Source organism: Zea mays, chromosome 6, assembly GCF_902167145.1.
Source record: "Zea mays cultivar B73 chromosome 6, Zm-B73-REFERENCE-NAM-5.0, whole genome shotgun sequence".
Taxonomy (NCBI): domain Eukaryota; kingdom Viridiplantae; phylum Streptophyta; class Magnoliopsida; order Poales; family Poaceae; genus Zea; species Zea mays.
In genome coordinates, this window is record NC_050101.1 from 61,653,001 (window position 1) to 61,671,226 (window position 18,226).

Here is an 18,226-nt window from a genome sequence, read left to right on the forward strand (position 1 = left end):
AAAAAGACAGTTGTAACCCATTTTGCATAATTGAGATAAAGAAAGCAAATTGTAATCTAATGAATCTACAAGAAAAACATTGGAAATGGAATGGTCAGGTGATATAGCAATTTTACCAAGTCCTTTGACCAAACCTTGATTTCCATCGCCGAATGTGATAGCTCGTTGGGGATCTTCGTTTTTCTCATAGGAGGAGAATATTCTTTTCTCCCCTATCATGTGGTTTGTGCATCCGCTATCAATAATCCAACTTGAGCCCCCGGATGCATAAACCTGCAAAACAACTTAGGCCTTGTTCTTAGGTACCCAAACGGTCTTGGGTCCTTTCACATTAGAAACAAGCACCTTGGGTACCCAAACACAAGTCTTGGAGCCCTTGTGTTTGTCCCCAACATATTTGGCAACTACTTTGCCTGATTTGTTAGTGAGCACATAAGAAGCATCAAAAGTTTTAAATGAAAAATTAGGTTCATTTGATGCAGTAGGAGTTTTCTTTTTAGGCATAACATGGGTAGAATGCCTAGAGCTAGATGACTCATTCTTGTACGTAAAAGCATGATGGGAAACAGAATGAGACTTCCTAGCATGAATTCTCCTAATCTTGTGCTCAAGATAACCAGGAGGATATAAAACGTAAACCTCGTTATCCTGAGCCATGGGAGCCTTGCCCTTAACAAAATTGGGCATCCTCTTAGGGGCATTAATTTTGACATTGCTTCCCTGTTGGAAACCAATGCCATCCTTGATGTCAGGGCGTCTCCCACTATAGAGCATGCTTCTAGCAAATTTAAATTTTTCATTTTCAATTTCATGCTCACTGATTTTAGCAGTTAGTTGAGCTATGTGGTCATTTTGTTGTTTAATTAAAGCAAGGTGATCATGGATAGCATCAACATTAATGTCTCTACATCTAGTACAAATAGTGACATGATCAACACTAGATGTAGAGGGTTTGCAAGCATTTAATTCTTCTATCTTAGCATGTAATATGGAATTCTCATTTCTAAGACAGGAAATAGAATTATTGCAAATATTTAGGTCTCTAGCCTTTGAAATTATACTAGCAATCTCAATTTTAAGGCTAGAAATTGATTCATTCAATTTATCAATCTTAGCAATTAAACTAGCATTTTCATTTCTAAGATTGGCAATTGAATCATGACAAACATTTGATTTTTCAACCTTAGCAATTAAACTAACATTCTCAGTTCTAAGGTTGGAGATAGTGTCATGGCAAATGCTAAGCTCTCTAGTCAAGTTTTCACATTTTTCTATCTCCTGAGCATAAGATTTTTTCACCTTAACATGCTTTCTATTTTCCTTAATAAGGAATTCCCCTTGGCTATCCAAGAGTTCATCCTTCTCATGAATAGCACCTATCAATTCATTCAATTTTTCTTTTTGATGCATGTTAAGGTTGGCAAAAAGGGTAAGTAAATTATCCTCATCTTCACTAGAGCTACCTTCATCACTAGATGTTGTATATTTAGTGGAGGCTCTAGATTTTACCTTCTTCTTTTTGCCGTCCTTTGTCATGAGGCACTTGTGGCTGACGTTGAGGAAGAGAAGACCCTTATTGACAGCGATGTTTGCGACATCCTCGTCGGAGGAGGAGTCGGTGGAGATTATGTCGGAGTCCCATTCCCGACACACGTGGGCATCGCCGCCCCTCTTATTGTAGTACTTCTTCTTTTCCTTCTTCCTCCCCTTCTTGTCGTTGTCCCTGTCACTATCACTAGACATAGGCCATTTAACGATAAAATGACCGGGCTTACCACATTTGTAGCACACCCTCTTGGGGCGGGGTTTGTAGTCCTTCCCCCTCCTTTGCTTGAGGATTTTTCGGAAGCTCTTGATGAGGAGCGACATCTCCTCGTTGTCAAGCTTGGAGGCGTCGATGGGGAGCCTACTTGATGTAGACTCTTCTTTCTTCTCCTCCGTCGCTTTGAATGCGACGGGTTGCACCTCGAGTGTGGAGGAGTCGCCTTGCTCCAAGTTGACGATTTGTTTGGAGCCTTTGATCATCAATTCAAAGCTCACAAACTTTCCTATAACCTCCTCGGGAGACATTAGCTTATATCTAGGATCACCATGATTTAATTGAACTTGCGTAGGATTGCGAAAAATGAGTGATCTTAGAATAACCTTGATCATTTCATGGTCATTCCATTTGGTGCTCCCGAGGTTGCGCACTTGATTCACCATGGTCTTGCCGGTTGTACATGGCTTGTGGCTCTTCCCCATGGTTGAGGACGAATCGACCGAGCTCTCCATCGATCGTCTCCCTTTTGGTGATCTTGGTCACCTCGTCCCCTTCGTGTGCAGTCTTGAGGACGTCCCAAGTATCTTTGGCGGTCTCTAACCCGTGCACTTTGTTATGCTCCTCTCGACTTAAAGAGGCAAGGAGTATAGTAGTTGCTTGGGAGTTAAAGTGCTGTATTTGGGCGACATCGTCCGAGTCATAGTCCTTATCCCCCACCTGTGGTACCTGTGCTCCATACTCAACAACATCCCATATTCTTTTGTGAAGTGAGGTTAGATGACCTGTCATTTTAACACTCTACATAGAATAATCTTCACCATCAAAAACCGGTGGTTTGCCCAATGGGACAGAAAGTAAAGGAGTGCGTTTGGAAATGCGGGGATAGCGTAAGGGGATCTTACTAAACTTCTTGCGCTCATGGCGCTTAGAAGTGACGAACGGTGCGTCGGAGCCGGAGGTGGATGGCGACGAAGAATCGGTCTCGTAGTAGACCACTTTCTTCATCTTTTTCTTCTTGTCGCCACTCCGATGCGAATTGACTCGTGGAGGTGATTCCTCCCTTCCTTTGGTGCCGGACTCCTTTGATGGAGCCTTCCCGTGGCTTGTGCCCGTTTCCATCTCCCTCTTGGCGGATCCTCCCGACATCACTTCGAGTGGTTAGACTCTAATGAAGTACCAGGCTCCGATACCAATTGAAAGTCGCCTAGAGGGGGTTGATAGGTGGAATCTGAAATTTATAAACTTAAACACACACTACAAGCCGGGGTTAGCGTTAGAATTAACTCCGAGTCCGAAAGAGAGGGAAAACAAATCAACCAAGAAATAAAGCGGATGAACACGGTGATTTGTTTTACCGAGGTTCGATTCCAAAGAACCTAGTCCCCATTGAGGTGGTCACAAAGACCGGGTCTCTTTCAACTCTTTCCCTCTCTCAGACGGTCACTTAGACAGAGTGAGATTTTTCCTTAATCAAACGGGTCACTTAGACCCCGCAAGGACCACCACACACTTGGTGTCTCTTGCTTTGATTACAAGTCACTTGAGAATAAGAATGGGAAAAAAAGAAAGCACGATTGCAAAAGCCAAGCGACAAGAGCAACAAACAACACACAGATCACTCTCTCTCTCTCTCTCTCAAGTCACTAATCACTAATGATCACTTGTCTCAATTGTGGAACTTGGAGAGATTGGAAGCTTTGATTGTGTCTTTGAATGGATTGCTATATCTTGTATTGAATGTGAAGGATTGGAGTGCTTGGGTTAAGTGAATGGAGGTGGTTGGGGTTGTATTTATAGCCCACAACCACTTCCTAGCCGTTGCTCCCTTTCTGCCGACCGCGGACGATCCGCGCCCCTAGTCCGGACGGTCCGCCCCTGCACATCAACGGCTGAAATTGCAATGGTCAGCAGTAACGGCTATATCAACAGCTACTTTGCATTAAATGTGTCGTTAGATGTCAGATAAAGCAGTCGCGGACGGTCCGGTCGTGCACCCCGGACGTTCCGCGAGGACGCTAAAAATACATTTTACCGAACCCGTCACCTTCAGGTTTTTCTGGTTTTCACCGACCGGACGGTCCGCGCCTGAGGCCGGACGATCCACGCTTGGTCTCGGACGGTGCTCGCTTCTCCATCGAACGGTCCATAATGTTGTCTTGCGTTTATGCAGTGTTCCTATCCGACGGTCACCCTGGTGTCGCGGACGATCCGCCGCAAGGGTCTAGACGGTCCGCCCTTAGGTGTTTTTTCCAAAAAGCTTCTCCTGTCCGGAATAATCTACTGTTTTTTGGACAGTCGATTTAGAATAGTTGTAGATGAACTTATGCACCTATGAAATGATCAACTAGGAAAATTGGTTAGTCTACAAGGTTTGTGATGGTCGTCAAACACCAAAATCGATTATAGAAAATATTGAGACTATTTCCCTTTCAGGTACATTTAGGAAACCTAACGGGCGACTACAGCCTCAGGGAATCTTTGTAAAGGCTACGTAGTGAAACCTTGCCTATGCACCTTGGTAGTGTTTAAGGGTTTGATCGGCCCGAGGCAAAAGGGAATCATGGCTCGTGGGTAAAGTGTGCAACCTCTGCAGAGTGTTATGAAACTGATATATCAGTCGTCCTCGCGGTTATGAGCGACCTTGGGAGCTCCATTGATTAGAGAAACATTGACTAGAGATGTTTTGTTTATAGATGATGATGAGGATAATGTTGGTTTCTATTGTGATTATGATTATGGTTATGGTTTCTGGTATTCTTTCTGTTTGTAAAGGGTACTTTTGGGTTAACAACTTGGGTTAATGCTAAACCTAGCTCTCTACTAGTAATAATTACCTGACCAACGAAAAGAAACTGCTTGACCTTAACCCCACATAAATCTAGTCCACTACAGCCAAACGGGACAATTGCTGAGTATGTCGATGTGTACTCACCCTTGCTTCACACACCAAACCCCCCTAGGTTGTCCATGTTGCAACCACTGCTCAGGAGAGGATGAAGTCGTGGTGGAGGACTTCCAGGAGTTCCAAGAGTACGATGAGTTCTAGGCATGGGTTAGCGGCAAACCCCCAATCGGCTGCCTGTGAAGGTCGTGTTTATCTACGTTTTGTTTTCGCACTTTGATAATTGTTAATGACTATGTGGATGTTTCGAGCATCATGATGTAATCAACTATTACTCTCTTTTATGTTATTATTTGGGCACTATGTGATGATGCCCGGTTATGTAACTTTTGTGTATGTGAATTGTTAATCCTGGCACGTACATGGCTCGCATTCGGTTTGCTTTCTAAAATCGGGTGTGACAACGTGTTCGGTTACCCTCCCGACCATTGTCGCGCTGTTGTGGCCAGCGCTGATCACGCAGCCGACCATTGGTGTGGGTGAAGAGTCGTTGCTCGACTGGCGCACCGGACTGTCCTGTGATATTTAGCCAGTGAGCCTCGGTGTTTTCTCGAGAGCGGCCAGTTGGCCAGCTGACCAGGCAGGGCACCGGACATATCCTGTGGCAGAACCTCCCAAGTTAATGGGCCCACATGCACCTGTCCTCATCTCAAAGACCTTAGACGGCTATGCATGTGCAACAGATAACTTAACAGGATCTGTCTGAATGTCTCAAAGACCTTGGATAAACCGCAGATCACCAAGATTACAGGATTAAGTAAACACAACTCACATACAAACATTTAGAGAGAAAATAAATTATTTATTACAAAATGATTACAAGTTACATCAAGATTTCATTATACATCATCGGAGTTGATTACAAAAGAGTGATTCAAAATTATTACAATTTGAATGTATAAAACATTTATAAGTTTTAAAATAAAGGCTAGCTTAAGTGACAATCCTCAATAAAAAAGCTATAGATGGGATATACTTATATAAGAAGGCCGAGCCCACCGACACTTAACATCAATCACAATCAAAGCGACTCGTAACCTGCAACAACATAGGAAATATAACCCTGAATACGCAATTACTCAGCAAGACTTACCCGACTAAAAAACGACTCCCAAGGGTATGCTGGTTTGAAGGGAATCAAGGTAAAGCTCATCAAATTTCAAAGACACATTTTGCAGAAGAGCTTACTAATAGTGGATCCTTATGCCAAAACTTTTACTTCACAAGTTAAGTTATTTTCCTGAATCTAGATTGGCCTAATATAGATCATACACTTGGCCTAATCTAGCACTCTTTTAATCCTTTTTATTTTACACTTGCTAACTACGATGTAGGGCAGTGATATAGTCTTCATATCTGAGAAGTAACGGCGATCCGAATTGATTAATACCCAGATGGGGATCTCCAACCACACGACATATGTAGCACTTAACCCTTTCATATGTTAACTCGTACATGGGTTTCGCCAGAACAGAATGGGTCCCCACCAATGGAGAGCACAGTACCCCACCATCCATTCTCTTGCTAGGTGGATACACGATACTCTCGCCATCTTTCCACTCCCATTACGGGCCAACCTTTCTGGTATTGGTGCAGCCGAGGCTAAGCTTACCCATGACGAGACATGTGGCCAGTTAAAAGGTCCTAGATCAGCAAGCCGACTTTTGTTATGGTCCTTAATCGACATAAACAGATGACTTTTCCTGCTCAACATCTAGTCTCAAATTATTATTTACTTCCCAAAATCATGTACCTGACAGAGGTACTATACCTGAATGGTGAATTCATCACTGCAGATGATGCCTTCACCATTATAAGTCTTTTTCCATAAATTCATGTACCCAGTGTTACACATCATTCTTTCAAAAAACAAGTTTTAATTCTCTAGGTAGAGCTAAGCATCATTAGTTCTCTTTATAAAACCGGTATCAAGTAAGATAATCAAATTCCAAGGAATGGTAATGCATCAAGTGTTTCATCACTCAACTCCTATCACCTAATGCAACATATAAGTGAGAAAAATTTTAAAACAACAAGGAGGGGGCAAATGCACCAGGGATTGCCTAGGATTACACTAGGTTAGATGACGGTCACATGGTGAGCAACTCCCATCTTGGTACTTGATCACATCATCCACTCCTCTGGTTTATTCATCAGCATCATCTTGGGATCAATCCAGCTTTTGTCCTCCATACCACGTGATCAAATAGCGTATCTAATGGAGATGCATAAGGTGCAAGTTTGAACATAAGGAGGAATTGTAACACCCTTAATTTGGGGGTATAAAATTTCTTCTCTAATATCTACCAAATTCAGGTGTTACCACTTTTCTCCTCTTTATAGATTTCTTTTTCCTCCCCTTTCAATAGAGTTTTGGTTCTTTATTTGGGAGATGTAATATTTCTTTAGTATGTTAAAACCTAGGGGAGACATGAATTGTTGCATCATGCTAAGCATAAACTTTGTTTTTGGTTGATGCACATGTTTGAAATATTTAAATTTGACTTTGTCGTTTGATTGGATTTGAATTCAAAAGGGAAAATAAAAAGAGAAGGAATAGAAAACTCAGAATAAAAAGGAAAACCCAAAGCAGTCCAAACCTCCCCTTCTCTCGGCCATTCGGACCACCAGGCCTAGCACGCCCGCGCGCACCCGCCCTCTCTCCCTCTTCCAGGCAGGCCCGACCTATCGGTGCCGCTTGCCCTCACATGCGCGCCCCTGCTCTCCCTCTGCGCAGGAGGCCCGGCTTGTCAGCGTCGTTACCCATTCGCTTCGCGTGCTCCTCTCTCTCTGCGCCGTGGGGCCGCCCTGTCAGCTCCGTCTTCCCCGCAAACTGCTACTGACCCACACGCACGCACACCGAGAAAGCTGGCCACATCACCTGCCTATGTCCCCAGCTCCCTTTTGAGCCCAGCACGCAACCACTCTCCCTCCCCTGCCTCATTTTGTCCACTCTCGGTCTCTCTCGCGCTCAACCGCCACTGCCTGAGCTCACTGGAGAAGTGCGCCCGCCGTGCCGTCCACCCGGAGCTCCACGCGCCACGCTAAGCCTCCTCGAGCGCCGTCCCGAGGTGAGGAACCTTTCCCCGTGCTCTGGTTGTCCCGATTTTGCCCCGCCATAGCAAACTTGCGCTCACCGGAGCTCTGCCTCACGGGTCCGTCGTACCTGCACGACGTCCAGTCGATTCAGCCCCGCCCCGTGCCCGTGTCTTATCCCTAGGCATCCTCACCCCTCACCGGCGTTGGTGCCAGCCTCGGCACAACCGATTCCTGTAATACCCAAAATACTATCTTGGGATTCATAAGAGTTTGAATAAAAAAACAAAAAAACGAACTTATATTTAGAGTTGCTATTCAAAACCTAGATCCAAAACTCAAAATTAGAAGTTAGAACAATAAGGAAGCCAAAGACTCTCAATCTATTTTCTTATTCGTTGTTATATAATTAAAACACACTTTAACAATATTTGAACGAAGATGTTCATGATAAAGATTATATATATTGACTTCTTCCAAATTAAAAGTAAAAATTGAATTTGTGGATGAGACTTTTACTTGAGTAACATATGACATAATATTTCCAATATGTCTGCGCATTATATTTGGGGATTTGAACTTGAAACTAGAATCAAATTTGAAATTTTAATTGGTAAATCATAGGGAAACTAGAAAATAAAAACAAAAAAGAAAGAAAACATCACCTGCGCTTGGGCCGGCTTCGCCCCAGCTGATCGCGCGGCCCTGCTTGGCCCATTTGGCCGCATTACCACGCCAGATTCTATCTTACATATCTATCTTATCTTGACATATTCTATCTTACCTTTGGAGATTCATCTTATAAGCCTAGTTATCCCTATAAAGATATAAAACAAAAGATCAAAGCTTTGCCCAAGATCCTCAAGTTTATGACCAACTACTAGGCTATTTATTCTGCCTACTAAATTATTCCCCTTGCAAAGCTATCTTACCATATGTTTCTAACCCAGATGATCAATACCAGGAAGGGAGCCGGTATCGATCTACATGCTAATAACCATCGCAGGAGGAGTGTTAACCAACCACAACCAGAGATGAATCCTTCACCGAACCCTCCACCGGCTGGAACAGATCCCATTGCTGCCGCTCAGATGCAGCTGCTGCAGCAAATGGCAAACACCATGACGGAAATGCAAGCGCAAATGCGATAAGAACATCAGGAGATGCGCTAGGAGTAGCAAGAAATACGATAGGAAATGAGGCAAGAACGCCAAGAAATGAGACATGAACGACAGCAACTACCACCACCAGCTCCACCCAGGGATAAGCACCGGGAGTTTATGAGCCATAAGCCACCGACATTCTCTAACTCCTCGGACCCACTACAAGATGATGACTGGTTAAAGTCCATGGACAAGATGCTCAACATAGCTCAGTGCTCCGACAGGGAGAAAGTACTTTATACATCGGGTCGCCTTACCGGCCCCATTGCAGATTGGTGGGATGCATACTGCACTGCTCACATTGCTGCCGACACCATTACCTGGGCAGTATTCTCCACTCACTTAAGGAATTACCATATTCCTGCTGGTCTTATGAAGATTAAAAAAGAGTTCCTATCCCTTAAACAGGGAGGCATGTTCATAAGCGAATACAGGGACAAATTCATCCAGCTATATCGATATGCTCCTAGTGAAGTTGATGACGATGAGAAAAAGCAAGAGCTTTTTCTGGAAGGTTTGATCGGGCCACTAAAATACCAGCTGATATCACACACATTCCCGTCCTTCCAGAGTCTACTGGACAAAGCTATTGCTCTGGAAAATAAGAGGGTTGAGCTTGGAGAGAAGAGAAGGGCTACCAACTAGGGACATTCTGGAAGTAGTACCTGTCCCTGTTATACTGCACCTCAAGGCACACCAGCTCGTGGTAGTTCCGGGCAATAGAATCAACAGACCCAATCAGCTCCTCCTCAAGCAAACACACCAGCGGGACCTGTTGCACCTAATACATCCATAAATAGGTCGTGCTTCAAGTGTGGGTAGGCTGGATATTATGCCAACTACTGTCCCAACAGGGCTGCTTTCACCACTCCAACTCCGGTGAAGCAAGGTCAGGCCTCGGGAAGCAAGAGTCAACCCTTATCTGTCAATCGGGGTCAAATCAACCACGTGGAAGCAGAAGCTGAACGTGGTGAACCCGAAAACCAGGATGAGGTGCAAGTTGAGGGTGAAGAAATTGGTGAAGAAGGCAATGAACAACAGGATTAGAGTATATATAAATGTATATATATCTTATTAGAAGAACTATTCATAAGACCTAAAAGGTAGTAGCTAGTATTTTACTATTTTAGGAATAATAATAAGGTCTATTTGACCCTATGATTTGCTAATAAGTTATGCATCATGCTGAGGTTCTTGTTTGTGCATATGTTTTGAGACAAAATAGGGATACATTTTTTTCTTACTAATCTCGAGGACGAGATTTCTTTTAAGGGGTAGAATTTGTAATACCCAAAATCCTATCTTGGGATTCATAAGAGTTTTGACTAAGAAAACAATAAAAACAAACTTATATTTAGAGTTGGTATTCAAAACCTAGATCCAAAACTCAAAATTATAAGTTAGAACAATAAAGAAGGCAAGGACTCTCAATCTATTTTCTTATTCGTTGTTATATAATTAAAACACACTTTAAGAATATTTGAACGAAGATGTTCATGATAAAGATTATATATATTGACTTCTTCCAAATTAAAAGTAAAAATTAAATTTGTGGATGAGACTTTTACTTGAGTAACATATGACATAATATTTCCAATATGTGTGCGCATTATATTTGGGGATTTGAACTTGAAACTAGAATCAAATTTGAAATTTAAATAGGTAAATCATAGGGAAACTAGAAAATAAAAAGAAAAAAGAAAAAAACAGCACCTATGCTTGGGTCGGCCTCGGCCCAGCTGATCGTGCGGCCCTACTTGACCCATTTGGACACATTACTGTGCCAGCACAACCAAGAAAAAAACTGATGCTGGCACGTGGGGCCGTTCACCAACTGCACGGCTCGTGTCTCTTGTGCGCGGGCTCGGGACGTCAGGGCTTCTTCGATTGGCGCTGGTAACAGATTCAGTGCTCGCCGGGGACGTTGGGATCGACCGAGGGATTGCCACCGGACTCCGCAATTTCGTAGCCTCCAGCGAATAAATACCATTCCCTGCTTTTCCCCTAGCCATCCTCATCACAAAGAACTCCACAAACCGAGCTCGCAGGGGAAGCTCTGCGGGTCCGCCGTGCGCACACAAGGGTGTCATCGCCGTCGTGCGCCTTCACCACCACCCGGGCTCCGGGGAGAGGTCCTGGAGCACAATTCGGGTTTACTGGTCGTCTTGGGGGTGTGAATTCGTGTGTAAGGTTTCGGGGTGGAGGGGATTCTTCACTGGTCGTCCTCGTCATCGCCGTGTCACAGACCTCCACGTTCGGCGTTCTTTGGGGTTGGGAGAGAGGGGAAGTTGCTTCCGCCGTTGATGATTCATCGGGCGATCGAGATCGAATCCGGGTACCGGTTTGGGTAGGTATAATATGCGCCGCTGTAAAGCCCTAAAATTTGTATAAGGTAAAAAATACATGTATTTATATAAAAGTGTTTTGGGAATTATTTGATTTCCTTTTCTTTGTGCATACTCAGTTACTGGTATTAAATTATTATTCAACTAAACAAATAAATGAATAAAGAAATGTGCACCTCACGCTGATGATTTTGTTGTGATGCATTTTGTTTGAACAAAGGAATCAAGACTTAATTTGACCTCAAATTATAAATGAAAATATAAAACAGAAATGAGAAAAGAAATTGTAATAAAGTCATTTCTTGCTTCCATAATTAAATCATAGGAAGAAAGATAAATAATAATATAAAAATAGTAAGATTTATATTCATATTTGAATTATGTTGAGATTGGGAAATTTGAAAATTGAAATAAGAGTTTTGAGTTTGAATTGAATTTGAAATGAGAAAAAGGAAAAATGGAAACAAAATATTACAAGAAAAAAACACACCTGTATTCGCTTGGGCCGAAATCACCCTCTCGGTCCACTCTCCTGATCCCCCTTCTTCGGCAAGATGGGCCAAAACGCCTCCCACCGGCCCATCATCTCGCGCCTTCCTTTCTTTTTTTCTCTCTGGGCGCTGGAGCATGGGCCCCCCTAGCGGGTCGTCCCCTTCCCGACGCTACGGCTCGCAACAAGCCCCGCTCCTGGCGGTGGGCTAGGCGCGAGCGGCCCCACTGGTTCTTCGTGATTTGCGCAGAGCTCTGGATCGGTTCGGCCAAGCTCGTCCTCGCCCAGGCTATAAAAATCGGGCCCCGCGACCTCTCCTCCACACAGCATCCCCTGGGTCTAGCAGACTGCCGGCGCAAGTTGCCGCCACCGTCGTTATGGCCACCCCTGCCTACGTCGTCGGTCCGGCCTCGAGTATTGGCTTGGAGGGTCCGTTGCATCCGTGTCGCGACCGTGTTGAACCCCATCTTCGGCGTCGCTCCGACCGGTAGTGAAGGGCAGGGTGTTGTTGTCCATTTTATGGTTTTTCACTTTATTAAAAAAAATAAAGTCAGCCTGGTGGGCCGCTACAAGGCTTGCTGGCCGAGCAGCCCACCAGGGACGCACGTCTCTAGGGTTGGAAATGCCAGAGAAAAGATCGGCTCATGCCGAGAGAGGAGGAGTCTGGCCGAATGGCGACGGCGGCTGGAAACAGTTCCGCATCCTTTGACGAAACTTTCGAGCGCTGATGCTGATCTGTTTACCTCCTCCCCTTCTTGTCTCCATAAAAGGCATGGGCGGTAAATCCTCTGATACTTCACCCTGGAAACGTGAGGCTCTCTGTTCTCTCTTTCTTCCACCATTTCAGTCGCGATTTTGGATCGATTCTATCATTCCTGGTGTTCTTGTGTTGAGCGAGCCATTGGTGATTGGAAGTGGAAGAAAGTGGAGCTGCGCTCGTGTATTTCTTGCGCCCTGTTACTGTATTACAGCACCTGTGCGGTGCTGTTCTGATCTGATCTCTGTCCGCCGTGGCCTGGTGCTTGGGCTCCCTGCTGCGCGGTGTTCATCTTCTCGGGCTGGTGCCGTGGACGTCACCCTTGGCTCTGGCAGCGGCTCTAGTATCTCCGTCAACCTCCCGCCGTGCAGGCCCAAACGTGGGCGGCAGAATTGGTTTTCTGGGACAGAACTTCGTGTTCGCTGAGCTAATCTTCCCACGTAGACAATCTACGTGCTATGAGTTATTCGTTGCCTCATTTTATTTACTGTTTAATTTTGTACAATCTGCTAGTATTAAATACTTGAGTGTGATTGCACTGTTGTGGGCGGATTTGTGTGCTCGATAATGATAGCGGTGTAGTGAGACAACGTGACAGTCTCGGTATTAGTGTATTATCATTTTCAGCATTGATATTATTTGTGCCTAATTAAATCTCTATTTATTGAGGTTGTTTACCTGTGTTAAATTCTGTTATTTTATTTAGTACACAGCTCCTTACTATTATTATTTACATTTGATTATTAGGCTTATTACATCTGATCTAAAACCCTAATTTGGTAAGATAGGACTATCACGTTAGTCGAGAATCTTTGATCACCCTTTAGCGTTGGAGGGCTGTCTAGTACAGCAACCCGCTATTTTGAGAGCAATATTTTAAGATAAGCAATCATGTTTATTTGTTTAATCTGCCTTCTTCATCTACAAGCCATGTTTAGTTATCAAATGGACCTGGGTAGCTATGTTTCATGTTTTCAATTACTGGAATTGCTACTGTTCATTGCTGTTATAATTACATTTGGCATTTATCTGAGTTATATGCATGTTTTATTCAGAATTAAAATATTTAATATATTTAAATATGATGGAAGCATATCACTTATTTCTCTAATTTTACAACAGGTGCTCCATCATGGGGCGGCGGGAGTTTCCATAGCTCCGGCGAAGCTGGGGGAACACCATCATGGCCACCGCACCCGCGGGCGCCACGACCACGTCGGGGGAAACGTCTGGTCCAGCTCGATTTCCTCGTCGGTGCGGTAAACACAGCCGTGATTGGGGCATAGCACTGTTCAAGGTCGGTAAGCACTCCCTCATCTAGCTCGCTTAGTTCGTCTCATGGCATAGATTGGATTAATCTCCGGTTTGGCTCGCCTGGGCGCGTGCACCTGTATGCCGGTAGTGGCCGCTGTCGCTCGACAGCTGGGGCCGCCGCGGTCTGGACGGGTGAACGATGGGGTCTTCAGACCGTTGGATCTTACACCGACGGCGTAGATTAGATTGGGAAGCAACATTTCGGTTGGGTGCAGTTGCCGTTGATCTGACCGTGGACGCCTCAGATTAGATCGCGATCATTTAAATCCAAACCCTTGATTCTAGATCTGGCAGCTCTGATCGCATCGTGATCCGATCCGTGGTGGTTCTAATCGTGGACGTAGACTTCTAATCTGGCGGCCCTGGATGCTTCATACCCCTTCGCTGCTGCATCTTTGCATAAGGGCCCCTCACGTTATTAAGAATAAACTCGCCATCCCTTTCCATGTTAAGTAATTCGGTATAGGCCCCTGGTTTTTATAAAGTGCACCCTGTACTTTCCGGAAATTGTGTCCGCAGCCGAGGTGTTGAAAAAAAGGGATAAAATAATTCATAAAATGATTTTTAGTTTAAAAATAAATCAAGAAACTTGTTTAACTCGTATTAAATCCAGTTTAACTCCAAATTAGTTCATTCTAGTCGCATTAGAATTGTAATAATATTGTTTGTTCTCTAGTAACCCTGTTTAGTCATGAAACCTAGATAAACTTATCCACTTGATTTATTATATACTAAGTATTTAACAACTTCGAAAAATCGTAACTTGACAACCGTAACTCCGATTTGGTTCATTCAAATTGCGTTAGCTTCATAAAAATATTGTCTACGCGGTGGCAACATTAATTGTACCATAGAACATATTTTTATAATTAGATATTTGTTTAGCCTATGTTCAGTAGATTATACCTTTTAACCAAAGTTAAACTAGACCATGATAGTGATTTGACTGTAATATGATTCCTAAATAAGTTATAATTTTGATTAAAGTTTACTTAACTATTTGGAGTATATTTTCTCATATGATGTATATTAAGCAAATTATAAAATATTTTAATATTTAAACCACATTGACCTTCCGAATATCATAACTCTAAACCGTATCTCCGAATTTAGTGATTCTCGTTCCCATGATCTCGTAGATTCGCATAGATCATTATTATTCAGTTTGTTCTTATGTTTGGTGTGATGTTAATTTTGTCTATACCATGTTTGTTGGTATTGCTACGACTAGCGCGAGGTCACAAGTCACCTGAAGATCATCCTGGTACCTAGAATCTCAAGTCCCAGGCAAGTTGTGCCCTTCATCACTTCTTTTACCCAGTCATGTTCTTATTAATCATAATGACCTGCATAGGTTAATTTTGATGGGACCCAATAGGTTGCCCTAGTTTGCTATCTTTATACCTTGTTTACCACTGAATTCTTGGGTAGTACCTGCTATTGCTATATGTGGTTTTAGGTATAGAGATACACATAATTCATTATCATACTTTTATTATCAATTGTTATTTACTGTTCATGATAAGATCATTATGTTAATTGGAACATGGAGCGACCACCCAAGAAAACAGTGCTACCACAAGGGTGGTATGGGACGCCCTTGGCTAACTAATTAGGAAAGCTAGTGGAGGACTACCTTACCCGAAAGGGGCAAGGGCAGTAGGGGAGTGGTCAGTGTAGGGAGGCCCTTGGGTTGATTTTGTTGTGATGGCGGTCAGGCGAGGGGTCCCTGCATTAGAGCTTCTGTTGGGGCGAAGGCGAAGACGCTACCCTTCGCTCGATGCCTTCGCCAGTCTCGCTGCACCAACGGAGACAACGACCGGCAGTCTTCGCTCTTCGTCCGGCACGCCAAAGGACAAAGACCTATGGCGAGGTCGCCCCATCCCGCGGCGTCGCCCAACACTGGAGCCCACGTGCAATCCGGCCCATCATAACGGGCCCGCGCTATCACTGCGCAGTACGGGCTTAAATTGTAAAGGTTTTTCTGTTATTACAGTCTGTAACCCTGCTTTAGTGAGAATATTCCAGGGGGAACCTAGGCATCTGAGGGCACATGCGTCCTTAATCCTTGACGCTGGGCACTCAGACACCTATAAATACCCCCGCACAGTGCCCTTGAGAGGCCAAATTAACAGAGCTATTGCCATCTCAAGTTGAAACCTTGTTTACATTGCTTTCACTCCCACGTTGGATCAACTCACCCAGGAAAACGAGTTCCAACATTTGGCGCCCACCGTTCGTGCTACAAAAAAACCACCCGCGATGGCACCCAAGAGAGCTACCTCGAAGGCTGACGAGGCTGCGAAGGTAGCACTGCTGGCCAAGAAAAAGGGCAAGGCCCTTGTTGACACCACCCACCAAGAGGCCTGCGAAGACGACGCACTCAGCAAGAGGCAGCGCAACGAGCAACCCACTCCCGAAGGCAGTCTCCGCACCTGCAGCTCTGAAGGACAACCACAACTTCCCCCATGCTTCGCTCCACTAGAGGGCGCGGACGCCACTGAGGACGGCGAAGTCATCGGCGTTTCGGCAGAAGAACAGCTACAACTGCGCGCCTTGCGCATCAAGAACCGCAACCTCCAGAAGCAAAAGGAGATCCTCGAGGCCAAGCGCCAACGCGTGTCCGCACAAGCCAAGGTGCGACAGATGATACGCGACGAAGAGCAGAAGGCTCAGGAGCTTGAACAAGAGATCACCCTCATGAAGAGCGAAGGCCAACTCGGCCTGCAACACGGCCCACCCCTCCAACAGCGCGCACAAATCGAAGACATGTTCATCCCTCAGCGCGGACACGCCGTCCCACACGCCGCGGCATTCCAAGGCGTCAACTATCTTGACGAGCGAAGTCCCCGGGCGCCTCACCTGCAGGTGTCACCATGGCCCGCCAACTTCAGGGCAGGGACCTATCCCAAGTAGTCAACCTTATCATGATCGAAGACTAGCAGGCACCAATAACCCTGTTCCTGCAGGGGTACTATCATCCAACCGACATCAATGAGGCCAAGCGCCTCAAACATCGAAGCCGGGACTTCGCACTAATTGAAGGACGACTTTACAAGAAGGGGGTCAGTCAACCCATGCTTAAATGTGTCACCGAGACCGAAGGCGTCCAAATTTTGCGCGAAGTCCACAGCGGGACTTGCGGCTCTCACGCAGGGCCCAGGGCACTAGCCGCAAAGGTAATCCGTCAAGGTTTCTACTGGCCCACCATGATCTGCGCCGCAAATCGGGTCACAAGGTCCTGTGAAGCCTGCCAGAAATTTTCTCCACGATCGAGAAGCCCTTCGTAGTTCACGAAGCTAATCGCCCACACATGGCCTCTTCAGCGCTGGGGCCTGGACATCGTCGGGCCCCTACCCACGGCCCAGGGGAACCTCAAGTTCACCTTCATCGCTGTCGAATATTTTACTAAAAGGATCGAGGCGAGGGCTGTATCCACAATAACATCGAAGACTGCCCAGAAATTCTTCTAGCAAAACATTGTTTGCCGCTTCGGAGTCCCGTCCGAACTCACAGTTGACAATGGCAAGCAATTTGACAACCAAGACTTCAAGGATTTCTGCTTCTACATTGGCACCAAGCTTGCCTTCGCCTCAGTATACCACCCGCAATCCAACGGAGTTGTGGAACGCGCAAATGGCAAAATTTTCACAACTGTCAAGAAGATGCTCCTCGACGATAAAAAGGGCAAGTGGGCCGATTTGTTACCTGAAGCGGTCTGGGCATTAAACACGACTGAGTGCAGGGCGACTGGGTTCACTCCTTTCCGCCTTCTATATGGATCGGAGGCCATGACCCTGCAAGAAATGAAACATGGGTCCCCACGGACAGTCCCGTCAGCTGTCCCCGACGTGGACGAGCCCACTTCGAAGGACCTCATCGATGGAGACCGCGTCTTCGCTCTACAGGCTCTAAACAAATACCAATCCCAAACAAAAGCATGGCGTAACCACACAGTCATCCCGAGGGAATTCAGCGAAGGAGACCTCGTACTCGTCCGGACAGCTCGGATAGAGTCCCGGGGCAAGCTGGAGCCCAAGTGGGAGGGCCCTTTCATCGTCAAGACGAAGGCGTCCCCCAGCGCATACAGGCTCGCAACGCCATCCGGCGAGGACTTGGAGCATTCCTGGAACATTGATAATCTCCGCAAATTTTTTGTTTGACTCCTCAGGGCCTGCTCGCCCTTGTAATTCGCAAAACAATTTTATTCTGGCCCGCACTCTTTTCCTCCCGGGGGGTGAGGTTTTTAACGAGGCGGTGCCATGTAATATACAAGCGAAAAATCCCCCGCAAAAATCTACGTCGAAAAAAGACCGCATCAACGGTCTTCGACATTCGACCAATACAAAGTCACCGCGAGGGGCAGCGCTAGCTGCCTTCGCGTGCGACATTCCGCGCAAAAGTCGCCTAAGGGTGCAGCCGGACTAGCACAACAAGTGCGCAAAATCGAAGTCTTC